Here is a 17,434-nt window from a genome sequence, read left to right on the forward strand (position 1 = left end):
CTGTCATTCAGTCAATTCTTAAGGTAGAGACTTCATATTCAGGATTCTGTTTATGTCTACCCCAAAGACAACGTGTGTGGAGCAAGAGCTTCCTGTGACAACCGGAAGTGGTTAAAAACAGCCTAGAGCTATTGTCATATAAAACCACATAGTGAAAATCACGCAACTCAACCATCTGTCATTCAGTCAATTTTTAAGGTAGAGACTTCTTATTCAGGATTCTGTTTATGTCTACCCCAAAGACAACGTGTGTTGAGTAAGAACTTCCTGTGATAACCGGAAGTGGTTAAAAACAGCCAAGAGCTATTGTCATTTAACCTGCACATAGTGAAAATCACGCAACTCAACCATCTGTCATTCAGTCAATTCTTAAGGTAGAGACTTCTTATTCAGGATTCTGTTTATGTCTACCCCAAAGACAACGTGTTTTGAGTAAGAACTTCCTGTGACAACCGGAAGTTGTTAAAAACACCCAAGAGCTATCGTCATATGGCCAACCAGCAGATAGTGAAAATCACGCAACTCAACCATCTGTCATTCAGTCAATTCTTAAGGTAGAGACTTCATATTCAGGATTCTGTTTATGTCTACCCCAAAGACAACGTGTGTGGAGCAAGAGCTTCCTGTGACAACCGGAAGTGGTTAAAAACAGCCTAGAGCTATTGTCATATAAAACCACATAGTGAAAATCACGCAACTCAACCATCTGTCATTCAGTCAATTCTTAAGGTAGAGACTTCTTATTCAGGATTCTGTTTATGTCTACCCCAAAGACAACGTGTGTTGAGTAAGAACTTCCTGTGACAACCGGAAGTTGTTAAAACACCCAAGAGCTATTGTCATATGGCCAACCAGCAGATAGTGAAAATCACGCAACTCAACCATCTGTCATTCAGTAAATTCTTAAGTTAGAGACTTCATATTCAGGATTCTGTTTATCCTTACCCCAAAGACAACGTGTGTCTATTCTTTTTGCAAAAAAAACTAAAACACACACACACAATTTGTCCATAGGGACATAGTGTGGGGCTTAGAGGCTTATACCTCCTTCAGTAGTTATTTTCGTTCAAACAATTCAAGAACCGTCAGACCTTGAGCTCTGAAATTTTAGAAACCTGTTCTAGAGCTCAAGCCGATAGTGCACGGTGATTTATGTGGCTCTAGACGGTTCTCAGACCGAGAAACCGCCTCGTGCATTTGCAATATGTTCAATTCATTTTGAATATCACGGACATGGCGTCATGTAGAAATGTCCCAGAGTCGCAAGACTAGGTGCATTGAAACCGCCTCGGCCCATAGAGACGGACCCCAATGTCTCTGTCCGATAGCTCATTCAGGGACCCCGTAGTAACGCCCTGAAAAAGTGGATTTTCAGCACCAATTAAGGCCATTGCTCGGGCACCGAATGACCTATCGAGCCAAAACTTTGGATTCGGGGTCGCCTCACATAGGCCTACACATATTGTCAGAGCTGGACCCGCAGCTATAACGTAACTATGTGTTTTATGTTTTTTTATGGTTAAAATTGAAAGCACTGTGAATTATGGGCCTTCTCTGACATATGTGATAGTTGGCTTCTATACGAGTTGGAAAAAGTGGATTTGGTGTCAGATGGTATCAGTTTGGTGTCAGAATGACATCTAATTGACTGATGGACGCTGACTGCTGGGTGACGAGCAATGGAGAGGAACCACAGTCACTGCCCGGCCATCCCGAGTTCATCGGGCCAGTCAATTATGCATTTCTGCAGTATTTTTGAGCATGCATAAATTCGTGATGCTAAATGCCCATTGAATCATATTGCAAACGTAACGCACAATATTGCAAATGTAACGTGCATTTGCAATATGATTCAACAACAAAAAATATCACCAAAGTTGACATGATGAATCATATTGCAAACGTAACGCGCAATATTGCAAACGTAACGCGCGTTTGCAATATGATTCAACAGCAATAAATATCACCAAAGTTGACATGATGAATCATATTGCAAACGTAACGCGCAATATTGCAAACGTAACGCGCGTTTGCAATATGATTCAACAGCAATAAATATCACCAAAGTTGACATGATGAATCATATTGCAAACGTAACGCGCAATATTGCAAACGTACCGTGCATTTGCAATATGATTCAACAGCAAAAAATATCACCAAAGTTGACATGATGAAATCAGCACAATGAGCGATAGAGAGGAACCACAGTCACTGCACGGCCATCCCCAGTTCATTGGGACAGTCAATTATGCATTTCTGCAGGGTTTTTGAGCATGCCAAATTCGTGATGTTGAGGCCCATTGAAACATATCGGTAATGCGCATCCGTGCACATGGTGACCCGAAATGGGTTACCAGGATACATTTTTTAGAAGGGTTTTAAATGCCTTTAGGGGGGTGCAAGGGGTCCATGGTTGGGTAGGGAGCACCTTCCATCAGTGCCCATCCAATATGGGGCACCCCTAGTCATTTTGGACATTTTTCAAAAATAAATCGCTAAAAAACGACAGTCCCACTTCTCTCATGTCACCATCAAGTCATGGAGAGGAACCACAGTCACTGTCCGGCCATACCGAGATCATCGGGACAGTCAATTATGCATTTCTGCAGTATTTTTGAGCATGCCTAAATTCGTGATGCTAAATGCCATTGAATCATATTGCAAACGTAACGCGCTATATTGCAAATGTAACGCGCATTTGCAATATGATTCAACAGCAAAAAATATCACCAAAGTTGACATGATGAAATCAACACAACGAGCGAAGGAGAGGAACCACAGTCACTGCACGGCCATCCCGAGATCATCGGGCCAGTCAATTATGCATTCTGAGCATGTCAAATTCATTAAAAATGTTTAAAGCAACAGAGTCCCACTTCTCCCTCATCATACATGACAAGTAGACTGTCTGCATTGATTCATGGCTTAACATAGGGCTATATATCATTTGGGCAGTATAAATGCCATTTGGACTATGGTTCACTGACTTTTGGGTTTGGAAACCGACTTCCTATGATCGTACATGGCAAACGGACAAACATCCTGATTTGGCACATTCAATACTTTCATACACGTATAATTGACAAAAAAAGAATTGGACATTTCATTTGCACATTTCTAATGGCATTTGGCAAAAAAAAAGAAAAAAAGATGTCACTTTTGACTTCCTATGAAATCATATTCCAAATGCACAAATCATATGCCTTATGCACAAGCAAATATGTCACTTTTGACTTCCTATGAAATCATATTGCAAATGCACAAAACATATGCCTTATGCACAAGCAAAAACAACCCCAAAAATTATGTCAATAAAATGTCAAATGTATGTCCATACAGCTCTTATACATGTGTAATTGACATAATAATTGAATAAATTTCGAAAAACGGTCCAGAAACCACTCTTTAAGGGGTTGAAAAGTTTTCAAAAAATATGTCATTTTTTCAAAATTTGACTCTTGGGTCTTGAATTGTGTTACATTTGCAATATGAAAATTCACAGCGGAGAGCTCTAGCCATCTATTGAAAATTTGCTGTGATTTGGCACATTCAATACTTTCATAATTGACAAAAAAAAAGCATTGGACATGTCATTTTGCAAAAAAAATGAAAATAAAAATGTCACTTTTTTCCTATGAAATCATATTCCAAATGCACAAAACATATGCCTTGTGCACAAGCAAAAGCAACCCAAAAAACGACGTCAATAAAAAACGTCATTAGCATGTTCATACAGCTCTTATACATGTGAAATTGACATAACAATCGAAAAAAAATCGAAAAACGGTCCAGAAACCACTTTTTAAGGGGTTGAAAAGTTTTTTAAAAAGATGTCATTTTTTCAAAATTTGACTCTTGGGTCTTGAATTGTGTTACATTTGTAATATGAAAATTCACTGCGGAGAGCTCTAGCCATCTATTGGATATTTGCTGTGATTTGGCACATTCAATACTTTCATAATTGTCAAAAAAAAGCATTGGATATGTCATTTTGCCAAAAAAAGGGAAAAAAAATGTCACTTTTTTGCTATGAAATCATATTCAAAATGCACAAATCATATGCCTTGTGCACAAGCAAAGCAACCCAAAAAACGACGTCAATAAAAAACGAAAAACGGAAAACGGTCCAGAAACCACTTTTTTAAGAGTTGATAAGTTTTCCAAAAAAATATCATATTATCAAAATCTGACCTTTGGGTGTAGACTTGGGTATCATTTGCTGTATGAAAAACCACGGTGGAGCGCGCTCTCCATCTAAAGGAAATTTGGGGTGTTACAATTGGCAATTGCCATCGGAAAATTGCCATATGATTGGCCCGGAGATGGACCGCTTTCGGTGGTATTTACAATCGTGTGTATGATTCGTGCTATGCCAATATGTTCCCATGTTATTTTGTCCAAATTAGGGGGGTTTTCCCTTGCATGATTAGGTTACCAGGTCAGGAAAAACTATGGGCCCCATAATTTCTTTTACAGCACAACACTCTGGTACCTGTGGTGCCACCTCTGCTTCTTATTACAGTCTACATGTTCTGTAGTGGTAGTCTGAGTGTAGTAAATAAGTGATCTAACTGCCCCACACTCCAAAGTAATAAAGTTGATATATAGCGCCTTCAGAAAGTATTCATACCCTTTGACTTTTCCCCATTTTGTTGTGTTACAGCCAGAATGTATTATATTTAGTATTTTGGGGTCACTGGCATACAGACAATACCCATAATGTCAAAGTGGAATAAGGGTTTTCAACATTTTTCCAAAAAATTTAAATTCAATAAGTATTCAACCCCTTTGTTATGGCAAGCCTAAATAAGTTCACAAGTAAAAATGTGCTTACCAAGTCTCATAATAAGTTGTATGGACTCTGTGTGCAATAATAGTGTTTAACCTGTTAGGGCTAGGGGGCAGTATTGACACGGCTGGATAAAAAACATACCCGATTTAATCTGGTTACCACTCCTACCCAGTAACTAGAATATGCATATACTTATTACATATGGATAGAAAACACCCTACATTTTCTAAAACTGTTTGAATGGTGTCTGTGAGTATAACAGAACTCAAATGGCAGGTCAAAACCTGAGAGATTCCTTTACAGGAAGTGGCCTGTCTGACCATTTCTTGAACTTCTTTTCCATCTCTATCATTTACTAAGGATCTCTGCTCTAACGTGACACTTCCCACGTCGTCCATAGGCGCTCAGAGCCCGGGAAAAAACAGAATGTCGTCATTCCAGCCCCAGGCTGAAACACATTATCGCCTTTCTCAAGTGGCCGATCAAGGGACACGGGCTTATGCGCGTGACCCCGACCGCCCCCGCATTTGGGATTTTTTCCTCTGTTTGCCGAAAAGGAGATTCCCTGTCGGAATATTATCGCTTTTCTACGAGAAAAGTGTCGTAAAAATTGATTTTAAACAGCGGTTGACATGCTTCGAAGTACGGTAATGGAATATTTAGAATTTTATTGTCATAATTGCGCCATGCGCGTGACACTTCTTTACTATTTCGGATAGTGTCTGGAACGCACGAACAAAATGCCGCTATTCGGATATAACGATGGATTATTTTGGACCAAACCAACATTTGTTATTGAAGTAGCAGTCCTGGGTGTGCATTCTGATGAAGACAACAAAAGGTAATCAAACTTTTATAATAGTAAATATGATTATGGTGAGTGCTAAACTTGCCGGGTGTCTAAATAGCGAGCCCGTGAAGCCTGGGCTATGTACTTAGAATATTGCAAAATGTGCTTTCACCAAAAAGCTATTTTAAAATCGGACATATCGAGTGCATAGAGGAGGTCTGTATCTATAATTCTTAAAATAATTGTTATGCTTTTTGTGAACGTTTATCGTGAGTAATTTAGTAAAATGTTAGCGAATTCCCCGGAAGTTTGCGGGGGTATGCTAGTTCTGAACGTCACATGCTAATGTAAAAAGCTGGTTTTTGATATAAATATGAACTTGATTGAACAAAACATGCATGTATTGTATAACATAATGTCCTAGGGTTGTCATCTGATGAAGATCATCAAAGGTGAGTGCTGCATTTAGCTGTCTTCTGGGTTTTGGTGACATTATATGCTGGCTTGAAAAATGGGTGTCTGATTATTTCTGGCTTGGTACTCTGCTGACATAATCTAATGTTTTGCTTTCGTTGTAAAGCCTTTTTGAAATCGGACAGTGTGGTTAGATTAACGAGAGTCTTGTCTTTAAAATGCTGTAAAATAGTCATATGTTTGAGAAATTTAAGTAATTGCATGTCTAAGGTATTTGAAAATCGCGCCACGGGATTCAACTGGCTGTTGCGTAGGTGGGACGAATTCGTCCCGCCTAGCCCAGAGAGGTTAACATGATTTTTAATGACTACCTCATCTCTGTATCGCACAAATACAATTAACTGTGTAATCGGCTAAGTTGGACCACCAGTACTTCCCACTAAAGCAACGCACCGTCCGACCGATGCCAGGATGACCAGAGGAGGGTGACGTGTGAGCCCAATAGATCAAACGGTCGCGGACAGCAGACGGAACGTACAGACACCCAGCTGTACACTGGAGAGGAGTGGGCTCTGTGCGTTACGCCCACTCGATGTCCGCGTCCAACTCCCACACCACCAGTGCCACCAGGCAAGAGGCCGGAAGTATGGGAGTATGATCCATGGACCGCTCCTCTATGTCATACATCCGGGACAGTGCGTCTGCCTTAGCGTTCTGGGAACCTGGTCGGTAGGACAGAGTGAAAACAAAACGGGTAAAGAACATGGCCCACCTTGCCTGGCGAGGTTTCAGTGTCCTCGCCGCCCGGATGTACTCCAGATTGTGGTGGTCAGTCCAGATGAAAAAAGGGTGTTTAGCCCCCTCAAGCCAATGTCTCCACGCCTTCAGAGCCTTGACAACAGCCAACAGCTCCCGGTCCCCACATCATAGTTTCGCTCCGCCGGGCTGAGCTTCTTCGAAAAGAAAGCACAGGGACGGAGCTTCGGTGGCATGTCTGAGCACTGAGAGAGCACGGCTCCGATCCCAGCCTCAGACGCGTCCACCTTCACTATGAACGCCAAAGAGGGATCCGGATGAGCCAGTACGGGAGCCGAGGTAAACAGAGCCTTCAGGTGACCAAAAGCCCTGTCCGCCTCCGCCGACCACTGCAGTCGCACCGGTCCCCCCTTCAGAAGTGAGGTAATGGGAGCGATACCTGACCAAAACCCTGGATAAACCTCCGGTAGTAGTTGGCAAACCCTAGAAACCGCTGTACTTCCTTTACCGTGGTGGGAGTCGGCCAATTACGCACGGCTGAAATGCGGTCACTCTCCATCTCCACCCCTGAAGTGGAAATGCGGTACCCTAGGAAGGAGACGGACTGTTGGAAGAACAGACATTTCTCCGCCTTGACGTACAGGTCATGCTTCAACAGTCGACCAAGCACCCTGCGCACCAGGGACACATGCTCGGCGCGTGTAGCGGAGTATATCAGAATGTCGTCAATATACACCACTACATCCTGCCTGTGCAGGTCCTGGAAAATCTCCTCAACAAAGGCTTGGAAGACTGATGGAGCATTCATCAACCCGTACGGCATGACGAGGTACTCATAGTGCCCTGAGGTGGTACTAAATGCCGTCTTCCACTCGTCCCCCTCCCGGATACGCACCAGGTTGTAAGCGCTCCTGAGAACCAATTTTGTGAAGAAGCGCGCCCCATGCATTGACTCGATCAATACACGGGCTTCAGACCTCATCCTTCTTCTTCACAAAAAAGAAACTCGAGGAGGCAGGTGAAGTGGAGGGCCGAATGTATCCCTGCCCCAGGGATTCAGAAACATATGTTTCCATAGCCGCCGTCTCCTCCTGTGACAGAGGATACACGTGACTCCTGGGAAGTGCTGCGTCTACCAGGAGATTTATCGCACAATCCCCCCGTCGATGGGGTGGTAATTGAGTCACCTTCTTCTTACAGAATATCCACAGGAACCAGGGGAATCCCTAAACTATGGGCAAAGAACGGTCAATAAAATTCCCAGCTGCGCCTGAATCTACGAGCGCTTTATGCTGGGCATTCGGGGAAAACTTAGGAAATTTGATAAACACATACATGTAAGCAACAGGGGGCTCTGGGTAAGCCTGGTGCCGACTCACCTGGGGTGACACGATAGTGCCCTGCCTGCTGCCTCCTCGACTCCCTGAGGAGCCCCCCCAGCACCAACCAGTAGTGTGCCCTCTGCGACCACAGATGGTGCAGGGAATGGCCCCTCCTCCGGTCGCCCTAAGTGCTGGGGAATGGAACTGACAAGCCCCAATCTGTACATCCGCATGCAGTCAGCAGGTTGTCCAGCCGGATGGACAGGTCCACCAGCTGGTCCAACGTGAGGGTGGTGTCTCGGCAGGACAACTCCCGACGGACGTCCTCGTGCAGACTGCACCGGTAGTGATCGATCAGGGCCCTGTCGTTCCAACCCGCGCTGGCGGCCAGGATCCGGAAGTCCAATGCAAAATCCTGCACGCTCCTCGTCCCCTGCCTCAGGTGGAACAGTCGTTCACCCGCCGCTCGACCCTCAGGCGGGTGGTCGAAAACTGTCCGAAAGCGACAGGTGAACTCTGCGTAATGGTCCAACGCCGCGTCTCCTTTACTCCATACGGCGGTGGCCCACTCCGGGCTTTGCCTGAGAGGCAGGAGACGAGGGCGGACACGCTCTCACATCCCGAAGGAGCCGGGTGGACGGTCGCCAGGTAGAGCTCCAGTTGTAGTAGGAATCCGTGGCATCCGGCAGCCGTCCCATCATACTCCCTAAGGAGCGTGAGCCGAACCACGCTGGGACTGGGTGAAGGAGGGGTGGACAGTGGGGTCGACGGTAGTTGGGCTGGTGGAGGCGCTGGAAATCCTCCTCCTCTCTCCCAACGATCCATCGTCTGCAGCACGCGATCCATGGTGGTGCCCAGATGTTGCAACATGGTCGTGTGCTGCTGGACGCACTCTTCTACCGCCACAGGGAAGGCGTCTGCTCCTGCTGACTCCATTCGTTTGGTGAGTGATTCTGTAATCGGCCTGTGTGTAGCTGGTGTGGAGGAGTCAGGCGCAGGACAGCAGAAATGAGTAAGGAATGTAATTTACTCAAGGAATAATAAATACAACACAATAGACTAGCCCACAAATAACGGACCATATACATAGAAACAATTACTCAAAAAAACATGGGGGAACAGAGGGTTAAATAATGAACAAGTAATTGGGGAAGTGAAACCAGGTGTGTAAAACAAAACAAATGGAAAATGAAAAGTGGATCAGCGATGCCTAGAAGGCCGGTGACGTCGACCACCAAACGCCGCCCGAACAAGGAGAGGGACCGACTTAGGCGGAAGTCGTGACAATCTGTAGGGTCCCTCAGTCGAGCAGTGCATTTAAAACACAGATTCAACGACAAAGACCAGATGCACTAATCTTCCAATGCCTTGCTAAGAAGGGCACCTATTGTTAGATGGGTAAAAATAAAAAAAGCAGACATTGAGTATCTCTTTGATCATGGTGAAGTTATTATTACACTTTGGATTAGGGATCAATACACCCAGTCACTACAAAGATACAGGCATCCTTCCTAACTCAGTTGCCAGAGAGGAAGGAAACTGCTTAGAGTTTATGGCTGTGATAGGAGAAAACTGAGGTTGGATCAACAACATGCTGAGGAGCGTCGCTGGAGGCTCCGGGCTGAGGAGCGTCGCTGGAGGCTCTGGGCTGAGGGGCGTTGCTGGAATAGGAACACGTGTGCGGGGAGCAGGAACAGGACGCCCCAGACTGGGCAGGCGCACTGGAGGCCTGATGTGTGGGACTGGCATAGGAGGCGCCAGACTAGTAACACGCACCTCAGGGCTAGTGCGGGGAGCAGGAACAGGACGCCCCAGACTGGGCAGGCGCACTGGAGGCCTGATGCGTGGAGCTGGCATAGGAGGTGCCAGACTAGTAACACGCACCTCAGGACGAGTGCGAGAAGGAGGCACAGGACGTACTGGGCTCTGGAGGCGCACCGGAGGTCTGGAGCTTAGAGCTGGCACACCCCGTCCTGGCTGAATGGTGATTTGCGCCAAACAAGGGCGGAGCGCCGGCACAGGATGAACTGGGCTGTGCTGGTGAAAGGCGGTACCGTGCGTAGAGCAGGCGCAGGATAACCTGGACCGAAGAGACGTACTGGAGACCAGATACGCTGAACCGGCACACTTCTACCTGGCTGACGGCCAACTCTAGCACGGCAATGGTGAGGAGCTTGCACCGAGTGCACCGGGCTGTGAGTGCGCACTGGCGACACAGTGCGCACCACCGCATAATAAGGTGCTTGCTCGTTCACTCGCTCCCCACGGTAAGCACGGGGAGTTGGCTCAGGTCTTAAAATTGCCTTAGCCAATCTGCCCGTGTGCCCCCCCAAAAAAAATTTTGGTGCTGCCTCTCGTCCTTGCCTCTTGGTGGATATCACCCCTCATAGTATCGCCGCTCCGCTCTTGCTGCCTCGATCTCCTCCTTCGGACGGCGATACTCCCCAGCCTGCCTCCAGGGTCCTTTGCCATCCAGGATTTCCTCCCACGTCCACGACTCCCGCTGCTCCATACCACGCTGCTTGGTCCTTGGTTGGTGGGTGATTCTGTCAGGGCTTTCGGAAGGATCGGACCAATATGCAGCGTGATCGTAGTTCCACATCTTTTATTCAGTCGTGAAACTAATGCAATAAACCATAAACTTGAAATACAAAAACAAGAAAGCCGTGACGCAGAGCAGGCATACACTACTCACAAAATAATCACCCACAAAACACCAGTGGGACAAACATCAACTTAAATATGGCCTCCAATTAGAAACAACGACAATGGCTGCCTCTAATTGGAGGTTATGCCAAACAAAAACGAACCTAGAAATACAAAACTAGAAACTAAACATAGAAATACCAAAACGGACAAACACCCCCTGTCACGCCCTGACCTACTCTACCATAGAAAATAACAACTTACTATGGTCAGGACGTGACATACAGCCTTATTCTAAAATGTATTAAATAAATAAATAATCCTCAGCAATTTACACACAATACCATATAATGACAAAGTGAAAACAGGTTTTTTAGAATTTTTGCAAGTTTATTAAAAATAAAAAACAAATACCTTTACTTAAGTATTAAGACCCTTTGCCATGAGACTCAAAATTGAGCTCAGGTGCATCCTGTTTTGCTCCGAGACAGGATTGTGCCGAGGCACAGGTCTGGCGAAGGGTACTAACATATTTCTGCAGCATTAAAGGTCCACAAGAACACAGTGTCCTCCATCATTCTTAAAAGGAAGAAGGTTTGGAACCACCAAGACTCTTCCTAGAGCTGGCAGCCTAGCCAAACTGAGCAATTGGGGGAGAAGGGCCTTGGTCAGGGAGGTGACCAAGAACCTGATGTTAACTCTGACAGAGCTTAAGAGTTTCTCTGTGGAGATGGGAGAACCTTCCAGAAGGACAACCATCTCTGCAGCACTCCACCAATCAGGCCTTTATGGTAGAGTGGCCAGACGGAAGCCATTCATTAAAAAAGTCACATGACAGGCCGCTTGGAGTTCGCCGAAAGTCTCCTAAAGACTCTCAGACCACGAGAAAGAATATTATCTGATCTGATGAAACCAAGATTGAAATCTTTGGCCTGAATGCCAAGTATCACGTCTGGAGGATACCTGGCACCATCCCTACGGTGAAGCATGGTAGTGGCAGCATCATGCTGTGGGGGTATTTTTTAGATGCAGGAACTGGGAGACTAGTCAGGATGGGGAAGGATGAACGGAGCAAGGTACAGCGAGATCCTTTATAAATTCTATTTATTTCACCTTTATTTAACCAGCTAGGCCAGCTGAGAACAAGTTGTCATTTACAACTGCGACCTGGCCAAGATAAAGCAAAGCAGTGTGACAAAAACAAACAACACAGAGCTACACAATATCAAACGTACAGTCAATAACGCAATAGAAAAAATCTATGTACAGTGTGTACAAATGTAGAAGAGTAGGGAGGTAGGCAATAAATAGGCCACAGAGGCAAAATAATTACAATTTAGCAATAACACTGGAGTGATGGATGTGCAGATGTTGATGTGCAAGTAGAGATACTGGGGTGCAAAAGGGCAAGATGGTAAGTAATAATATGGGGGTGAGGTAGTTGGCTGTGATATTTACAGATTGGCTGTGTACAGGTACAGTGATCGGTAAGCTGCTCTGACAGTTGATGCTTAAAGTTAGAGAGGGAGATATTAGACTCCAGCTTCAGTGATTTTTGCAATTCATTCCAGTCATTGGCAGCAGAAAACTGGAAGGAAAGGAGGCCAAAGGAAGTATTGGCTTTGGGGATGACCAGTGAAATATACCTGCTGGAGCACGTGTTACGGGTGGGTGTTGCTATGGTGACCAGTGAGCTGAGATAAGGCGGGGCATTACCTATCATAGACTTATAGATGACCTGGAGCCAGTGGGTTTGGTGACGAATACGTAGTGAGGGCCAGCCAACGAGACCGTACAGGTCGCAGTGGTGGGTAGTATATGGGCATGAGTGACAAAACGGATGGCACTTTGATAGACTACATCCAGTTTGCTGAGTAGAGTGTTGGAGGCTATTTTGTAAATGACATCGCCGAAGTCAAGGATCGGTAGGATAGTCAGTTTTACGAGGGTATGTTTGGCAGCATGAGTGAAGGAGGCTTCTAGATTTAATTTGGGATTGGAGATGCTTAAAGTGAGTCTGGAAGAAGAGTTTACAGTCTAACCAGACACTTAGGCATTTGTAGTTGTCCACATATTCTAAGTCAGAACCGTCCAGAGTAGTGATGCTGGTCGGGCGGGAGGGTATGGGCAGCAATCGGTTGAAGAGCATGCACTTAGTTTTACTTGCAGTTGGAGGCCTCGGAAGGAGTGGTGTATGGCATTGAAGCTTGTTTGGAGGTTTGTTAGCACATTGTCCAAAGAAAGGCCAGATGTATACGGAATGGTGTCGTCTGCGTAGAGGTGGATCAGAGAATCACCAGCATCATGACCGACATCATTGATATACACAGAGAAAAGAGTCAGCCCGAGAATTGAACCCTGTGGCACCCCCATAGAGACTGCCAGAGGTCCGGACAACAGGCCCTCCAATTTGACACACTGAACTCTGTCTGAGAAGTAGTTGGTGAACCAGGCGAGGCAGTCATTTGAGAAGCCAAGGCTGTTGAGTCTGCCGCTAAGAGTGCGGAGATTGACAGAGTCGAAAGCCTTGGCCAGGTTGATGAAGACGGCAGCACAGTACTGTATTTTATCGATGGCGGTTATGATATCGTTTAGGACCTTGAGCGTGGCTGAGGTGCACCCATGACCAGCTCGAAAACCAGATTGCATGGTGGAGAAGGTACGGCGGGATTCTAAATGGCCGGTGATCTGTTTGTTAACTTCTTATGGGCAGGTGGTACGGTAGCATCCCATCTGGCAAACATCCGGTGAAATTGCAGAGTGCGAAATTCAAACTACAGAATTAAAAATATTTAACTTTCATAAAATCCCAAGTGTAGTACATCAAAACAAAGCTTAACTTCTTGTTAATCCAGCCGCTGTGTCAGATTTCAAAAAGGCTTTACGGCAAAAGCACACCATGTGATTATATGAGGACAGCGCCCCACATACAAAAGCATGAAAAACATATTTCAACCAGGCAGGTGCACAATGAAAGTCAGAAATAGCGATAAAATAAATGCCTTACCTTTGATTATCTTCTTCTGTTGGCACTCCAAAAGGTCCCAGTTACATCACAAATGGTCCTTTTGTTCAATAATGTCCTTCTTTATATCCATAAAAACTCAGTTTAGCTGGCCCGCTTCAGTCAATAATTCACCTAGTTTCCCTCCATCAAAATGCATACAAAATGAATCCCAAACGTTACTAATAAACTTTTCCAAACAAGTCAAACAACGTTTATAATCAAACCTTAGGTACCCTAATACGTAAATAAATGATAAAATTTAAGACGGAGAATCGTTATTGTCTTTACTGGAGAAAAATACCAAAGAACGCACAATTTCTGGCTCATTTTTCCAAAAACCAGCCTGAAACTCTTTCTAAAGACTGTTGACATCTAGTGGAAGACCTAGGAACTGCAAACTCGGAGGATTTCGCCTTATAATAAAAGTGACAGCCATTGAAAACAGTGATAGACTGAAAAAGATTTTGGGGGGGATGGTTTGTCCTCGGGGTTTTGCCTGCCATATCAGTTCTGTTATACTCACAGACATAATTGTAACAGTTTTATAAACTTTAGAGTGTTGTCTATTCACATCTACCAATTATATGCATATCCTAGTTTCTGGGCCTGAGTAACAGGCAGTTTACTCTGGGCACGCTTTTCATCCAGATGTGAAAATACTGCCCCCTACCAAAGAGAGGTTAACTTGACTTTTAAAGATTTTAGAAAGGCAGGGCAGGATGGATATAGGTCTATAACAGTTTGGGTCTAGAGTGTCTCCCCTTTTGAAGAGGGGGATGACCGCGGCAGCTTTCCAATCTTTGGGGATCTCAGACGATACGAAAGAAAGGTTGAATAGGCTAGTAATAGGGGTTGCAACAATTTCGGCGGATAATTTTAGAAAGCGAGGGTCCAGATTGTCTAGCTCAGCAGATTTGTAGGATCCAGATTTTTTAGCTCTTTCAGAACATCAGCTGTCTGGATTTGGGTGAAGGAGCAGCGGGGGGTGCTTGGGCAAGTTGCTGCAGGGGGTGCTGAGATGTTGGCCGATGTAGGGGTAGCCAGGTGGAAAGCTTGGCTAGCCGTAGAAAAATGCTTATTGAAATGATCAATTATCGTAGATTTATCGGGGGTGACAATGTTTCCTATATTCAGTGCAGTGGGCAGCTGGGAGGAGGTGCTCTTATTCTCTCTGGACTTTTCAGTGTCCCAAAATTTTGGGGAATTAGTGCTACAGGATGCACATTTCTGTTTGAAAAAGCTAGCCTTAGCTTTCCTAACTGACTGTGTATATTGGTTCCTGACTTCCCTAAAAGTTGCATATCACGGGGGCTATTCGATGCTAATGCAGAATGCCACAGGATGTTTTTTGTGCTGAACAAGGGCAGTCTAGTCTGGGGTGAACCAAGGGCTATATCTGTTCTTAGTTCTACCTTTTTTGAATGGGGCATGCTTATTTAAGATGGAGAGGAAAGCACTTTTAAAGAGAAACCAGGCATCCGGGATGAGGTCAATATATTCTTCCAGGATACCCGGGCCAGGTCGATCACAAAGGCCTGCTCGCTGAAGTGTTTTAGGCAGCGTTTGACAGTGATGAGGGGTGGTCGTTTGACCGCGGAACCATTATGCACACGGCCAATGAGGCAATGATCACTGAGATCCTGGTTGAAGACAGCAGAGGATTATTTAGAGGGCAAGTTGGTCAGGATGATATCTAAGAGGGTGCCCAGTGTTATGGATTTAGGGTTGTACCTGGTAGGTTCCTTGATAATTTGTGTGCGATTGAGTGCATCGAGCATAGATTGTAGGATGGCCGGGGTGTTAAGCATGTCCCAGTTTAGGTCACCTAACAGTATGAGCTCTGAAGATAGATGGGGGGCAATCAATTCACATATGGTGTCCAGGGCACAGCTGGGGGCTGAATGTGGTCTATAACAAGAGGCAACTGTGAGAGCCTTGTTTCTGGAAAGGTGGATTTTTAAAAGTAGAATCTCAAATTGTTTGGGCACAGACCTTGATAGTATGACAGATCTCTGCAGGCTATCTCTGCAGTAGATTGCAACTCCGCCACCTTTGGCAGTTCTATCTTGTCGGAAAATGTTATATTTAGGATGGATATTTCAGGATTTTCAGGAGGATGATAACCTGCTCCAAAGTGCTCAGAACCTCAGACTGGGGAGAAGGTTCACCTTCCAACAGGACAACGACCCTAAGCACACAGCCAAGACAATGCAGGAGTGGCTTTGGGACAAGTCTCTGAATGTCCTTGAGTGGCCCGATTGAACATCTCTGGAGAGTCCAGAAAATAGCTGTGCAGCAACGCTCCCCATCCAACCCGACAGAGCTTCAGAGGATGTGCAGAGAAGAATGGGAGAAACTCCCCAAATATAGGTATGCCAAGCTTGTAGCGTCATACCCAAGAAGACTCGAGGCTGTAATTGCTGCCAAAGGTGCTTCAACAAAGTACTGAGTAAAGGGTCTGAATACTTATGTAAATTTAATATTTATAAATATAAATATTTTTATAAATTAGCAACAATTTCTAAAAAACTGTTTTATTGCTTTGTCATAATGGTTTATTTTGTGTAGATTGATGAGGAAAATTTTAGAATAAGGCTGTAACCTTACAAAGTGTGGAAAAAGTCAAGGGGTCTGAATTCTTTCCAAAGGGACTGTATATCTAACACTGGGCGATATGGCCAAAATATCATATCACTGTATTTTTCAATTTTTTGACGATATGACAGTATTTCATGTTTCTGACTATTAAAGTTGTAAATATGCCCTAGGATGGCAACAAATTAATTCGAATTGATTTTAATGTGTTTTCTCCGTTCTGATTGCTTTACTGTTCAACCAAAAATAATAGGACAAAACTGACAGTGAAGAAGTCCTATTTATAGAACATTGAATAGGAATCAAAATCCTATTTTTTAGCTTGTTACTCGGCGAATGCTTACCATTTGCATAGTTATTTGTTCAATTCCGACACTAATTGGTTATCATTCACAAACTGTGTTTTGTTTCTTTTGTCTTAATATGCCTCTATTTCGCAAAAAATAAATTAAACGTTTCCTTGACAGAATTATTATTCTCCGACCTATTTGTCTGCAGTTCTTACGTTCGCCACTAGGGGTAGTTGCCCAATTTCTTGGGGTCTTACCTCCCAAAGTTGTTTGACTTCTTGGTATTGCAAGCAAACTTCCTCAGTTCTCAGCTAAAGGCAGTTCTTTCTGGCTATAAAAACGGATGAGTGCCATCCTTTTTTGGAGTCATAACTGAATTTTTTAATATAACAAATCAAACTTTTATATAAGGTGAAGTGTAAATTCAAACCTGTCCGCAAATGAATACCTGTATAGTTCGTTTACAGTTTAACGCCCAGCAAGTGTATTTGACAAATAGACTTGACTTTAATTTTGTGATGTGTATAGCTACCTAGCTAATGTTAGGCTTACTCATTTGTGAATCAATGGTTAAAGTTTTTCCAAAATGTATTTAAAGATAGCAATTTAACACATTATTATAATAATGTTTTTTGTGAATGTATAATGTGAAAGTGGGTTTAGATGTTTGAAAAGTAGCATTGTATAGCCTAATGTTAATATTACTAGCTCCTTTCAGGGAAACAAATGTGTGTTTAACCAGTTTGTCCGGTATGCGCAACCATAGTTTGGCAAGTGGATGTTTGATAGTAACAACACAGAGTAACAATATGTTTTCTAAAC

The sequence above is a fragment of the Salmo salar genome, chromosome ssa21, assembly GCF_905237065.1.
Source record: "Salmo salar chromosome ssa21, Ssal_v3.1, whole genome shotgun sequence".
Classification (NCBI taxonomy): domain Eukaryota; kingdom Metazoa; phylum Chordata; class Actinopteri; order Salmoniformes; family Salmonidae; genus Salmo; species Salmo salar.